Here is a 13668-nt window from a genome sequence, read left to right as displayed (position 1 = left end):
AATGTTTACTCGAGCACTAATGACATCTACATTAACTATTTTAGTCACTAATTGACATATTTTAAATAAATAAATTAGCACGTATGTAATTTCCACATAAACATAATAAACAAGCACGTATGTACTTTCCACATAAATTTACCGATCCCAAGTTTGGCAGCTTAACATATATTAAATATTAAAGCAGCACGTATCTACTTTCCCCATAAATTTAAATAAATAAGTATGACACGTCAACATTCATATCTTAAATAAATAAATTAGCACGTATGTACTTTCCTCAAGCTTTTTTTAATGAGTAACGCGTATGTACTTTCAAATTAAATTGAATGCAATTTTTTTAATAAATAATATGGATGGATGCACCTTGCCCATAAATTCACTCTAACAAAAATTTTAAATAAATAAATAACACCTGTGTACTTTGCGAAAAAAACTCACTGCACGTATCAATTTAAGATTGAATGTAACACGTTTTCTTAGGAATTTGCAATAATTGTCTGTAACCTTAACCTTGAAGTAATTACTTTCCATACTATAGAGTGTCGACACGCCTATATTATTATATCGATGCAATCGGCAGGTGTCAAGCTTTATGTTTTGAAGATTTTTTCTTGGCATTTGCTAAAATTTACTAGAATTCTGCAAAATTTGTTGAAATCTATGTACGATTTAAGTTTTCCACATATTTTCCATTACATTAAATTCATTAATATATTAAAAATTATTTAGGTACTGTTGATTTTACTGTGTTGGAATTTAAATTGAGTTCAAATATTGATTTGTGTTATTCAAATTGGTTTTTTGACTATACATAGATTTAACAGCCTGAAAAATCCCTAGAGCATTTAGAGTGTGCAAGAATTACCTATCAGGATTTCAATAATTTCCTGCTCAATTTTTGAAAAATTACAGAGTAAAACCCATCAGAAAATCTTCCAAAAAATCACACTAAAAACAACGCAGTTGTCTATAACGCTACTTTTTGAAAGCCTTTTGGAATAGCAAGTTTTATAGCTAGTTTATGCACAACGAAAGCGTCCATGGGTTTTCCAGGGTGCTGAATCCAAATATGCAGTTAAAAAACTATTTTAACTGCAACAAATCAAGATTTAACCTCAATTTCTTCCGCCGGATTCCGTCACCGGAATCTCCAAAAAGTCGCATTATAGACAACTCCAAAAACAACTCCATTATGTAATTAAATTCTAATTAAAATTTCAATATACAGCGTAGTTAAAAATTATATAAATAACATTGATACTTAATCACTTAGTCTAAAGTGAAATTTTTAATTTAAAATAACTTTTTCACCAAACAAAGAAAAATTACAACCTGATTGTGATATAATATAATATATATATATATATATATATATATATATAAATTCGGAATTATAATTATCAAATTTCAAGATTTTGAAAAAAACCCAAAAAAACTTAATAATACTAAACCCATTTTCATCTTTTAAAAAAAATAAAAAATTCCAAATATCATTATTAAAAAAAATAATAAAAAAAACATTTCCATCTTTTAAAAAAAATCGAAACAATTCCAAATATCATTTAAAAAAAATAATCCAAACACTTCCGATTACAAATTTGGCTGTTCGTAAATTCACCTGTATGATTCGATTACGTGGATCTTAATAGGATACGGAAAAATTTGGTTTGCCAAAAATTTATATTAAAAGACATTAAAACATAGTAGTTTTTATATTAAAAAAGTATCACTTAATTTTTTATTAATAATGTAAGTTTTTGATCAAAATTGTAAGTTTCTCATTAAATAAACAGTATGCTTATGTTTCTTCTTAAAAATGGAAGTTTTTTATTAACCTATTGCAGAGAAGGGTAATTTCTATATTGAAAAATTTGTAAAATTTTTTATTTTATTTATTTAATTTTTTTAACAATGTGTAATTTTTATATTGTAAAAATTTAAAAATTTAATTTTTTTTTTTTTCATTTTTATAATTATTTTGGATATATTACACTTTACTGCAAAATAGAAGATAATTAGTGTGGAATTTAATTAAAGGGGTTCGTTTTTTATGATCTAATACAAAGGATAATTTGCACACATTTATAGCTAAATAAATTTGGATCTCATAAGAGGAGTGATTGAGACATAAATTTTTTTGTATGTGTACATTCTAACCTACTTTTAATATCCAATATCTCATTATTTATATTGAACTTTAGTTTGATTTTTTTTATTCATGTTATTATATTTTACTTACAATTTTTTTTACCTTACAATACTAATAAATTTGATGCATTTTGTCTTTTATTATTTTTGAATCATTTTATATAGACGTGATAAATTAATTTGAAAGACAACTAAACAAGAATATCCTTGTAAATTTTTTTTTGATAAATTTTGTTTAAATTTTTAAAACTAATCATCAATTATTTCAATTCCTAAATATTTTAAATAAATAAATAATTAATATATTAATTTTTTTACATATTAATTAACATAAATAATTAATATTCAATTTTTTTTCAACAATTTAATAAAAATATTCCAAAATCAAGATTTTTGAAAGTGTAGTCTCAGTAGACAACACAAATTTGTATTTAAGATTAGGAGTATGGATTCCACTGGTTTCTCTTCGCAACAGGCTCTGTCAGTTTTACCTGGCAACTTTTCTTAACTGGCTGTACTTGACCAATTTGAAGCTCTTTCATTCTCAGGACAGCAAGCGCTTTCGGTTTCAAATTCCAACTGAGCACTCCTTTGACAGATTTACATTAATTTAGTTAATTGTGGTTAAATATTTTTTTATTTAAATAAAAGAATAATTTTTAAAAATAGATGGTTGAAGGGCTGTTTATTGTCATTACTCGAAGCCATAGATTCACTAGATTGTTTTTTGCTTTGAAAATCAAGAAAAATTTAGTAATATTTAAATAAATTTTAGTAGGGATTTTTGTAAATCCAATTTAAAACTGTTAAATTATAAGATTGTAGGTGTCCAAAATTTTTTTATAATGCTGAATCCATTGTCACTTTCAAAAACATGATTTAAACATTACTAGAGCAAAATTTATTGAAAAAATTTAACCAAATCCCAAAAAAAATGACTATCATATCCCTTCCTCCTCCTCCTTGCAAAAAAATGACTGTCCTGTCAATTCCTCCACCTCCATAGACCTGTCCTTATCCGAATATACAACGGGTCAAGTGAGGACATCTGTTCACATTTGGTCCTACAAGGAGAGAGACCTTACGGCGTAATCCGATTAAATTATCCAGAAATACCAACCTTCGAAAACTAAACAGCAAACCCATGATGAACGCTGGCATGGTTTGCCATCTGGCAATGCATCGGTTTGCATTCCCAGTTAGATTACAAATTGCCGATAAGATCAGTAATACACACTACAGAGGAAGTTTACGAGTGGTTAATAATGCATTGAAAAGATTATGGTGGCCTGTGTCCAGAGGTATCTACCTACCTACCAAATTTGCAACACCAACATCGGTAGACAACTCGACGCAGGTCGTCTGTTTCAGTGATTATGTTAGGCAGAGGATTAAGTAGCAAAGTCATGGCAGCCCATGCAACAAAATCTCAAAATTTGCCCAAAATATGTACAATGGTCTGCAGGTCACTATCGTTTACCTCAAGTCCTACGCAGCCAGCAAAACAGAAGAAACAAAGAGAGTTTGAAGAGTTACCCATTAACAAATCTCACCCATGGGGTTTTTTCGATGGATCCGTGCAAGGCAAGCCAACTTTTTGTAGCGCTGGTGGAGTTTTGTACCTATCAGAAGGTCACAGTGTCGAATTTAAAGCAGGGCTAGGAGAAGGGTCCAGCCACTATGCTGAGTTCATGGCTTTAAAGATACTTTTAGCTCATGCTCGGATAAGAAATGCTAATCAAATTCAGATATTCGGTGACTGCCTCTCGGTTATCAACTATATGAATGGGTCTTGCAAGCTTCGTAAGACTAAGCTGAAGTCTATTGGTACGGAGCTAAAAGAGATGGCAAATTCGTTTGACCAACGGCCACTTTTCAAGCATATTTACAGACAGCAGAATACGGAAGCGGATTTTCTGTCAAGAAAAGCACAAGATGTAGCTGAAGGTACCTTGATCTTGGAAGAAAAGATACGGCCATGTCTCAATTCTGAAACCAGCTTTTGGATATTTTAATATTAGAGGTTGTCAGTTCTTTGTTTTAAAAGTAGCAAATTAAGATGAACCTCCTTCGTCGGAAAATGATTTTTTGTCTTTCTGGTTCCCGGCATGATGAACCTCCTTCGTCGGAAAATGATTTTTTTGTCTTTTTGGTTCCCGGCATATAGTTTGTTTTCCATAGTTGTAAAAAGTCCTTCACACTCGTCTGTCTGTGCTTTTAAAGACAGGAAACTTGTTTTTACGAATATAAAAATGTATTTTTTTGTGTTTTTGATGGGCAATTTATTTTTGATGGGTGATTTGCTGGTCAAATATATTTCAAAATTTTATAAAACTGTCAAAATTTTTGTTTTATATAATAAAAAAACTAAAAAAATTTAAAAACAGATAAATTTGAGGAGTGACTCTATTTTGAAATTCCAACCGCGTGTAGTACAGTTTATGGAGATAAAAATGGAATCTTTGCGTTCCCCTGATACTGTGGTACTGTTTATGTCTCCATGGTTTAACTGCCCAGTGCCGGTAATCTGTTTATTAAAATATATTAATTTCTATCTCATTATAAATTAAAATAAATGGCATAACCATTATGAGGCTTGGAATTTGACCCTACACGCCAAACGTGTTTTTCAATTTTAAACCTATCTGACGGCAAGGGAAGTTTTTGAAAGGTAATTTTTGAAATCGTAAAATTTGACTGGTAAGAATTTAAATTGATGATCATAACTATTTAGACAATCTTTTGCAGCATTTATTTCTCGTCGTTATCGTTATTTCTGGTCATTTTTCTTTGGTGGTATTTATTTCTGGTCACATTTTTTGATAAATTGTAGATAATAATTTTATAGATAAAAAAAAGAAATAGAGAACTAGTGACATTTTTTAATGCATCAACATAATTATATATTTTATTAAAATAATTCTTGCTTTATAAAATAGCTAATATATTATTGTGTTTAAAATATTTTTTCAAATAATCACACTCATGAATTCATATAAAATGTAAAACAATAAACACTAAAAACAAAAACCATCATCAAATTTCCATTTGACATACCACATAAATTTGAAATTCCAAATTTTGTGAAAATAATATAAAACACTTATATAAAAAGCTTTTGCTTGTAACCCTACCACACAATATATGAGGCACTTTCTTTTTAGAGCTCAGAATTAAGGTTTATCTTTGAATTTTATTTCGGAAAATTTAGAAGGCCTTTCACATTATTGTAGACAGAAGTAAAATTGTTATATTAAATTGACATTATTTGTGTAAATGATATTGTATTTAAAAGTAAAATTGTTATTTGACATTATTGTTATTGTTATATTAAGTTGACATTAAATTGACATTATTTGTGTAAATGATATTGTATTTAAAAGTAAAATTGTTATTTGACATTATTGTTATTGTTATATTAAGTTGACATTAAATTGACATTATTTGTGTAAATGATATTGTATTTAAAAGTAAAATTGTTATTTGACATTATTGTTATTGTTATATTAAGTTGACATTATTGTGATATTAAATTGACATTATGCGTGTAAATGATATTGTATCTAATCTGAATTTTTGAAATTATTCATTTTTTGAAATATGTATTATATTATAGTATTTTGGATTTAAATTGTTTTCATAAAATGAAATTATATTTATTTTAAAATTTGAAATTATTAATTTTTTGAATTTGAAAAATAATTATTTGTGTTTTATAAATTAATTTAATATTTAATTTGATTATGATTTTAAATATAATTGTTTTTTATAATACAATTTATTTTATATAAATTTAACCAAAAAAAATATAATTATATAAAATTATTGATATATTTTTTGGTGTTATTTTCGGAATCATCATATTCATGTTTTTTCTGAATAGACATTTCAAACCAATTTCTATGGTTCATCATCAAAATTAAATCCATCATTTATATAAAGGTTTTTTTTTTTTTTTTTTTTTTATATAAATTTAAAACCGAAAGGAATTTTCACGGAAGAAGAGTGGCTATCATCCACACAAGTAAACGTGTATATTATATTTAAAAATTTTATAATCACAATGGAGTTAGCTGGCTGTCTCTATGGATGTCTGGATGTCGGGATGGAATCTTTCACATCAGGGTTTCGCTGACTGGAGTGTGAGATGTAAAAGCCATGGTAGAACCACCTCCCTGTGGCCCACCTGTTGCCCATTGAATCGAGGAACTACGGAACATTCATTGTATCCATGATTCGTAAGCAATATGAAACATTCCAAAAGCCTATATGTCCATAAACCAAAATTTAACATGAAAATTATAATTTGAAAAAATATATTATAGGTAATATATATTTAAATTATGGGAAAGAGAAAAATGGGGGAAATATGAGAGAAAATATAATTTTTTTTAAAATGTTTTTTCTGATATTTATTTTTAATTTTATATATTTATGAAATCAAATAATTTTAAATAAAAATATTATATTTCATATTTTTAAAATAAAATTTATAAAAACTTGTTAATTATAAAATCTATTTAAATAATATAAATAAATATATATTATAAATGTAATTTTAAAGAATTTAATGCAACTATTTTAAAATATTATAATTTCAAAATATAAATCAATATAATAAAAATTTTAAAAGAGCTTGACTCCCATAAATGAAAAGAAATTTAAATATATAGAAAAAATTGTCTTAAAACAAATAATTCCACCCCGGATGCGGGTGACAAGACGCGTGTTAAGCCACCTTCGGAAGACAAGACGCGTGTTAATGAAGAGCCACATGCTAGCGATGTGCTGCCTCAAGATTAAGGCAGGCAAGTTGATACGACGCTCGCTGCCAAGGAATAAAAGCATGGGAGAACAACAGAAGCATTTCAATGCTCTGTCCGGTTCACTAGTGCGATTGCAACAAGCAGTTATGGCGAACAGGACTCGAGGTGGTGATGGGGAGGTTAAAAAAGGTGGTGGGTCGGCTCTCCATGCGCCGGTTCACGCTCAGTTTATGGTTCTCGGTGTTCAGGCTCTTGCCTGGTTTATGGTTCTTCAAGCAACAGCTCTTGCTGTCAAAGCCATTTTCCTGACTGTTGGGTGCCGTCTCAAGTCTGAAAGGTTATCCTATTCCGCATTGCTCCATACCCCTGGTGTTCCTGCAAATATGGTGAGGCCTCGACAGCGATTGCTCAGCCGTCGAGGTTCTGCCCGGGGTGGGTCTTCGCGTCCTCCAGTTGATGCGTCCCAATCCCACTGTTGCCTTTGCCATTGTCATCGAATCGCTGAGGCCAACCCCCTCCAAACAAGTCAATTTCTGGACTCAAGCGCCCCAGACTCTGATCCGGCACCTACGCCTGCCTTCGGTTCTGCCATTTTCACCTTTAGCAGTTCTCTGAACAAACCCCGTATCAATGCCCACGTATCGGTTCTCTTCCTTGAGGACTCTCCGGATGGAGGCGATGTTCATCACAGTAAGGGGAAGCACCCAGGTGGAAGCTCAGAGGACGTCATGGAGAAGCCTGCGGATGCTCCAGAGCATGTTTCTAACCTTCCTCAGGCTCAGGAGGTGTCGACATCCAAAGGGGACAATGTCAACATGGACTCCTTTCCCACTGCAGAGGAAATTGAGAAGTATGGCTGGTGCAGGGTGGTCGAGGAGGAGCCAGACGAATAGCCGCCCATCTGTTCGGAATCATGACCTCCATCGCTGCTCAGGTCTTGTTTTGGTTTTACTGTTTATGTCATGTTGGCTTAGAGTCTGTTCATGCTATGTCTGTACTGCCCGAAAGGGATAATGCTGAAGGTCTTTTGATGCCCCTGCGAGGGATGAACACTTTTGGTTCAGCGCCCCTACGAGGGATGTCTAGTTTTGGTCTGGCTGCTCTTTTGTGGTATAGTGCCCCTGCGAGGGTTGTTTCGCTCAGACGTGGTGCCCCTGCGAGGGCTGCTCTTTTTTGGTCACTCCTATTCCAAAGTGCCACAGTTGGCCTCTGGTAAAATGACTCTGTGAATGTAACTGTTTTTCTTGATCCTGTAAATAATAGAATAGTTTTAACGAGAAAAAAAAAACAAATAATTCCAAAAAATCAAGTATTACATGTTTAACCTTTTTGATGGTATAATTAATCATTTTAAATCATCAAAAAATTCATCTCTATATATGGTATACTTTAAGGATAAGCATATATGTTAAATAAGAAATTAAAATTTATAGATTTATAAATTCATATTTTTATTGGAGAAATTTAAGAAATATTTATGTAATCTTTTTAGCTAGGAATTTTACAAACTTTTGAAATGAAAATTTTATAAATAAGATAGTAGTAAGAAACTCAATAAATAATTAATTATAAATTATTAAAATAATAAAAAAACTAAATATCTATTATAAATATTTATGCACTTTTTATAATATTTGTAAAAGATTTTTAAAATTTTGTAATTTGCTAAAACTAAAATTAATAAATATATTTTAAAAAAATAAAAAATTTAAATTTAAATTCTTTAATACTAGGAAAAAAATAATTAAATAAAAAATTATGATAATATATTTAAAAAAACAAACAAAAATTCTATAATACTAGACAATAAATTAAAATAAAAAGTTATGATAATGTATTTCACTCGGTAATTTTTTATTTAAATGTTATCAATCAATTATTGTGCCAGGGATTTTCTTAAAATACAATTTTATAACTCTTTTTGCAAATATTATTTTCATCGTTTCATGTTTTCTTTGCTAGAGGAGAGGAATAGGATTTTCTTAAGATATATTTTATAATTCAGGCGGAACGAAAATGTAGGGATTTTAATTGAAGAACATAGTTACCAGCACGGATCATTTCTTTTTTCAACAAAAATAACTTAAAATTATGACATAAACTTGAAAACTCAATTATAAAAATTATAATACGATAAAGTAAGCAAAATCTTTAAAAAGATACTATTCCATGGCTTGCAAAGATGGCGAAGCGAAAAAATAGAATCGTTAGGTAGTTAGTAAGATATTGAGAATCTCAATTGTGGATGATAGTAAAGAGAGAAGAGGACTTATGAAACCATAACGAAACCTAAATAGTTTATTGAAATCAAGTTGAAGGAAATGTTAGGATAAAACAAGTAGAATAGCTGCAATTTAGCATAGTTCCGGTATCTTTTGTTAATTAATAGTTTAAAGCTATGTTTCTTTTTACGAGACCTAAATTTTCTTATAGATGTTGTGTTGTAGTTATTACTACAATGAAAACTTGAGTCGTATATGTGCACTCTGAATTGTTCTGCTATTATGTTCCGTATTTCTTTATGCACTTTCTTTTTGTATAGTTCTTTTGCACACTTTTTTTCCTGCACAATACTAGTTTTTGACTTGATATATTACACATTTAAAATGTCAATATGCACAATATCTGTATATTATTCATTAAAATAAGATTACATATATAGAGAGTGTTGTTTCAAGATAGGGAGACTATTTTAGACGCACACTTTGTTGGTTGAGGAAATCTTTCAACCACATACTAAACTAGGAACAAGTAGATATAGCCAACAACTCCTATAGAATAAGCACTGACTCCTTACATAGAAAGAATCACAACTAGGGACAAGTAGGAATTAGATATTCCAACACTCCCCCTTAATGAGTAATTGTCTCCATATCACTCTACAAAGTCTACATCTGGTCCAATTTGGTAATCACTCCTTGTACCTTGTTCATTCAATTGTAGGTGTCCATATAAATGAACAACCATCTATCGGAATGCATGGGTTCCCAACCACCGCAATGCAAGTCTACTAGGAAGTCCTTCACATACATGGCTCATCCACCTCTTAATGAACTTTCTTTGACTTGGTCCATTACACTATGAGATATGTTACATCTCTCAATTCCCCCATTAATCGAAGACTCAATTCTCCGATTAGATATCAAGCTTAGATACAAGTACCCCTGCCACCTTCGTACCTACGCAGTGGTTGATTCCACAACTTGATATCACTAGGGAACACATAACAAAGGGGTATGCATGCCTCTCTGGGTCTTACAGTCATATGCCCTTTTAATATACTCCAAGCTTAAGAAGATACTAGGTACATAAAACATTTTAGGGACCACAACTGTCCAAAAAAACAAAATATGAAATGTAGATTTGCTATGATTACAATGTGTGACTCACACTTTATCACAATCATGAGTCTATTCTACAAACTCAAACAAACTACTCAAGCAAATTTGGTTGTCCATCATCCTTTAATCGCTTCCTGCTCTTGCACCTCATCTTTTGATCACATCTTGGGCATCTTTGTCTTTGTCAATTAAATATTGGAACTCCATGAACTTGTCATTTGTTAGAATAGTCAATTCTAACAAAATAACTTTATATTGAGGTGGCTAATCTCAATATGTATATCAATTTAAAGTCCAAAAAAATGCTTCACCGAAAATTTTTTTTTACCCAAATATGCACAAACAATCATGCTTCTTCCTTCAAATCGAGGACAAAGTTTTTCTCCTCCTTGAATGAAGAATGCATCATAAGTTCTGTGTTCAAAAAACTGAGCCATATAATGATAACTTCCAGTTTCTCCAGTCAATCTGTACATATCATGTGCATGTTTAACTTTTAAGAGTTTGCTTAGACCAAAATCTCCAACCTTCAAATGGTTTGTGTTGACCATCAGTAGACTCAGCTCCCGGTGAATAATAACATTTGGTCCATTGTGGAGATAAGCCATTCCCCTTGCTATATCAAGAGCAAACTTAACAATTGTCCCTGTAGGCATAGCTCCTTTGTCTTTAAGAAACGGATGCAGGTCCCCCCCATAAAGGAACTCAGTTATCAACATCAGACGTGGTTTCTTTGTGACTGCACTAAGAAACTGGACAATATTAGGATGCCGCAACTTCACTGGTAATTCAACCTCATTTCTGAAGTCCTGTACCACCATTTTATCATCTGAAAGAGTAGGGAAAATTCTCTTCACTGCAATTGGCGTACCACGCCATTTTGCTTTTAGAATTTCTCCAAAAGAACTTTTTTCCAATGGGAGTAAAATTTGAGAAGTCCAGTTTTTTGGGGTCGATTTCCCAATCACATTTATGTGGTAGGGGTGGTGCAACTTGCTTGGCCTCCAAACGACTACCATGATTTCCCAAAGATTTTGCACCATGCCTTTTTTAGAATTTCAATCATAGCCTGCTGATTAGCACTCTCTGCATATGCAAGTGGTGAGTTCTTCCAATGGTCTTGAACATTAACATTATCATTATGGTGAAGAAGGCACTAGGCCGCTTCGAAACACCCGTAGAGAGTCGTTGCATGAAGAGGAGTCCTGTTATCATAATCTTGGCGTTTACGAGGCTCGTATCTTGCTCTAACAGCTTCTCCAACGCCTTGTGATCGTTGTTACGGGCGTGCCATAGGACTAAGGAAATCTGCAAGGCTCTTTCCCTGCCTCTAGTGGCGTGGTGTGGTGGACCTCTTCCTCAGGTCACCGTCTCAAATGGAGCTATGAATCCTTTATGATGGACAAACAAAAAACTAAAATCAATGCAAATATACTCTGTTATTTCCTTCAGCTAGCAGCGTCTAAGCCCATGAGGGGCCAGGCCCTCAGGGCTCTGATACCAACTTAAAATATCAATATGCACAATATCTGTATACTATTCATTAAAACAAGATTACATTTATACAGAGTGTTGTCTCAAGATAGGGAGACTATTTTGGACACACAATCTGTTGGTTGAGGAAATCTCTCACCCACATACCAAACTAGGAACAAGTAGATATAGCCAACTCCTATAGAATAGGAACTGATTCCTTACATAGAAAGAATCATAACTAGAGACAAGTATGAATTAGATATTCCAACACACACACCATTTTTTCCGCAGTTCACGTATATCCGGGACAACAAAATAGTTGACGAATGCAACTATGGACACATTACTTGTTAAAATTCCATTAGGTTCTTTATGCAAACTTGGATTGTATTTGTGAACTGAACATTTATTATCTAACTTTTGCTTAAATTTGTTTTTTAATTTGTAAATTGTGCTAACAAATACAAGTGTGTTGCGTGTGGGGCTCACATTTTCTTATACTCTCGGCATTACATAGCACCTAAATCCTATACAATGAAAACCATATTCCTCCATAATGAAAGCTTGATCTGTATTTGCAGATTTTGAATTGTTCTACTGCTATGTTTCTTACTTTCACATGCAGTCTCCCTTTGCATAGTTCTTTCACACACCTTATTTTCGCACAATACCAGCTTTTGACTGGATATTCTGCACACTTTTTTTTGGGCAGTTCCCACACATCAGTTTTCCAAAGAAAAAAATTAGTTGACCAATGCAACTATAGACACATTACTTGTTAACATTCCATTAAGTTCATAGCATTTGTGAATTGAAAACTTATTGTCAACATTAAATGAAGTTTGTTTTCTAATTTGTGATTTGTGCTAACAAGCACAAGTGTGCGACAATGTTCTGCATGCATTCTCTCTTCGCACTGTTCTCTCGCACACCTTATGAAAGAATCTTTCACTGTAGTAGAGGTTTCCTTATGGACATGGTACTTTAGCTCTTGCATAGCACATCAATCTCGCACAGTGAAAGTCATCTTCCTCCACAATGAAGGAATGCTCCACATGCATTCTCTATCTACACAGTTCTCTCACACACCTACCTGCTGCACAAAGAGGCCGATAAAACAATAGTGGAAAAAACTTTCATCGTGAGAGGCCTGTAAAATGATAGTGGAAGAAACTTTCATCGTGCCAAGTGCAGATGTTTTCTTATAGATGTGATACTCTTGCTATTACATAACATCTCAATCCCTCATAATGAAAGCTATTTTCCTCCACGATGAAATCTTGATTCATATCTCTACATTCTGAATTGTTATGCTATTATGTTCCATACTTTTACATGATTTCTCCCTCTGCATAGTTCTCTTGCACGCCGTCCTTCTATACAATACTAGTTTTTGACTTGATATTCCGCACACCCTCCACACAGATCTTTTGCATACCTTCTGAAAGAATCTTTCATTGTACTAGAGGTTTCCTTATAGACATGGTATTCTAGCTCTTACATAGCACATCAATTGGGCATAATGAAATCCATCTTCCTCTATAATGAAAGAATGCTCCACATGTATTCTCTATCCACATAGTTCTCTCGCAAACCTTCTTGCTACACAAAGAGGCAAGTAAAATGATAGTGGAAGAAGTTTTCATTGTGTGAAGTGTGGAGGTTTTCTTATAGACGTGGTACTCTAGCTTTTACATAACTTCTCAATCATGCACAATGAAATCCATCTTCCACCACAATGATAACTTGTTCTGTATCTCTAAATTCCGAGTTTTTTTGCTACTATGTTCTTGTTGGAGCCTTGAAAATATTTGCATTTTTTTTGTAATTACGGGACCATGTAGTCAGGATAAGGAGCATGTATGTTTGAATAGATCACAACATAGGGCTAGCATGGTAGGTAGAGCACGAAGTAGATGAAGCCCGCGCAAGAG

At 32.2% G+C, this 13668-nt stretch overlaps 1 pseudogene; it reads right to left on the bottom strand.

Annotated features, from left to right (window-relative positions):
- Positions 1-7898: 7898 nt before the first annotated feature.
- On the bottom strand, positions 7899-12914 carry LOC149264788 (serine/threonine-protein kinase VIK pseudogene; annotated as a pseudogene).
- Positions 12915-13668: the final 754 nt, after the last annotated feature.

The sequence above is a fragment of the Pinus tabuliformis genome, chromosome 6, assembly GCF_031772625.1.
Source record: "Pinus tabuliformis cultivar Carrire ecotype Pingquan chromosome 6, CPIR1, whole genome shotgun sequence".
NCBI classification, from domain to species: domain Eukaryota; kingdom Viridiplantae; phylum Streptophyta; class Pinopsida; order Pinales; family Pinaceae; genus Pinus; species Pinus tabuliformis.
Note: the sequence above shows the minus strand (reverse complement) of the source record. Positions and strands in the feature narration are given on the sequence as shown.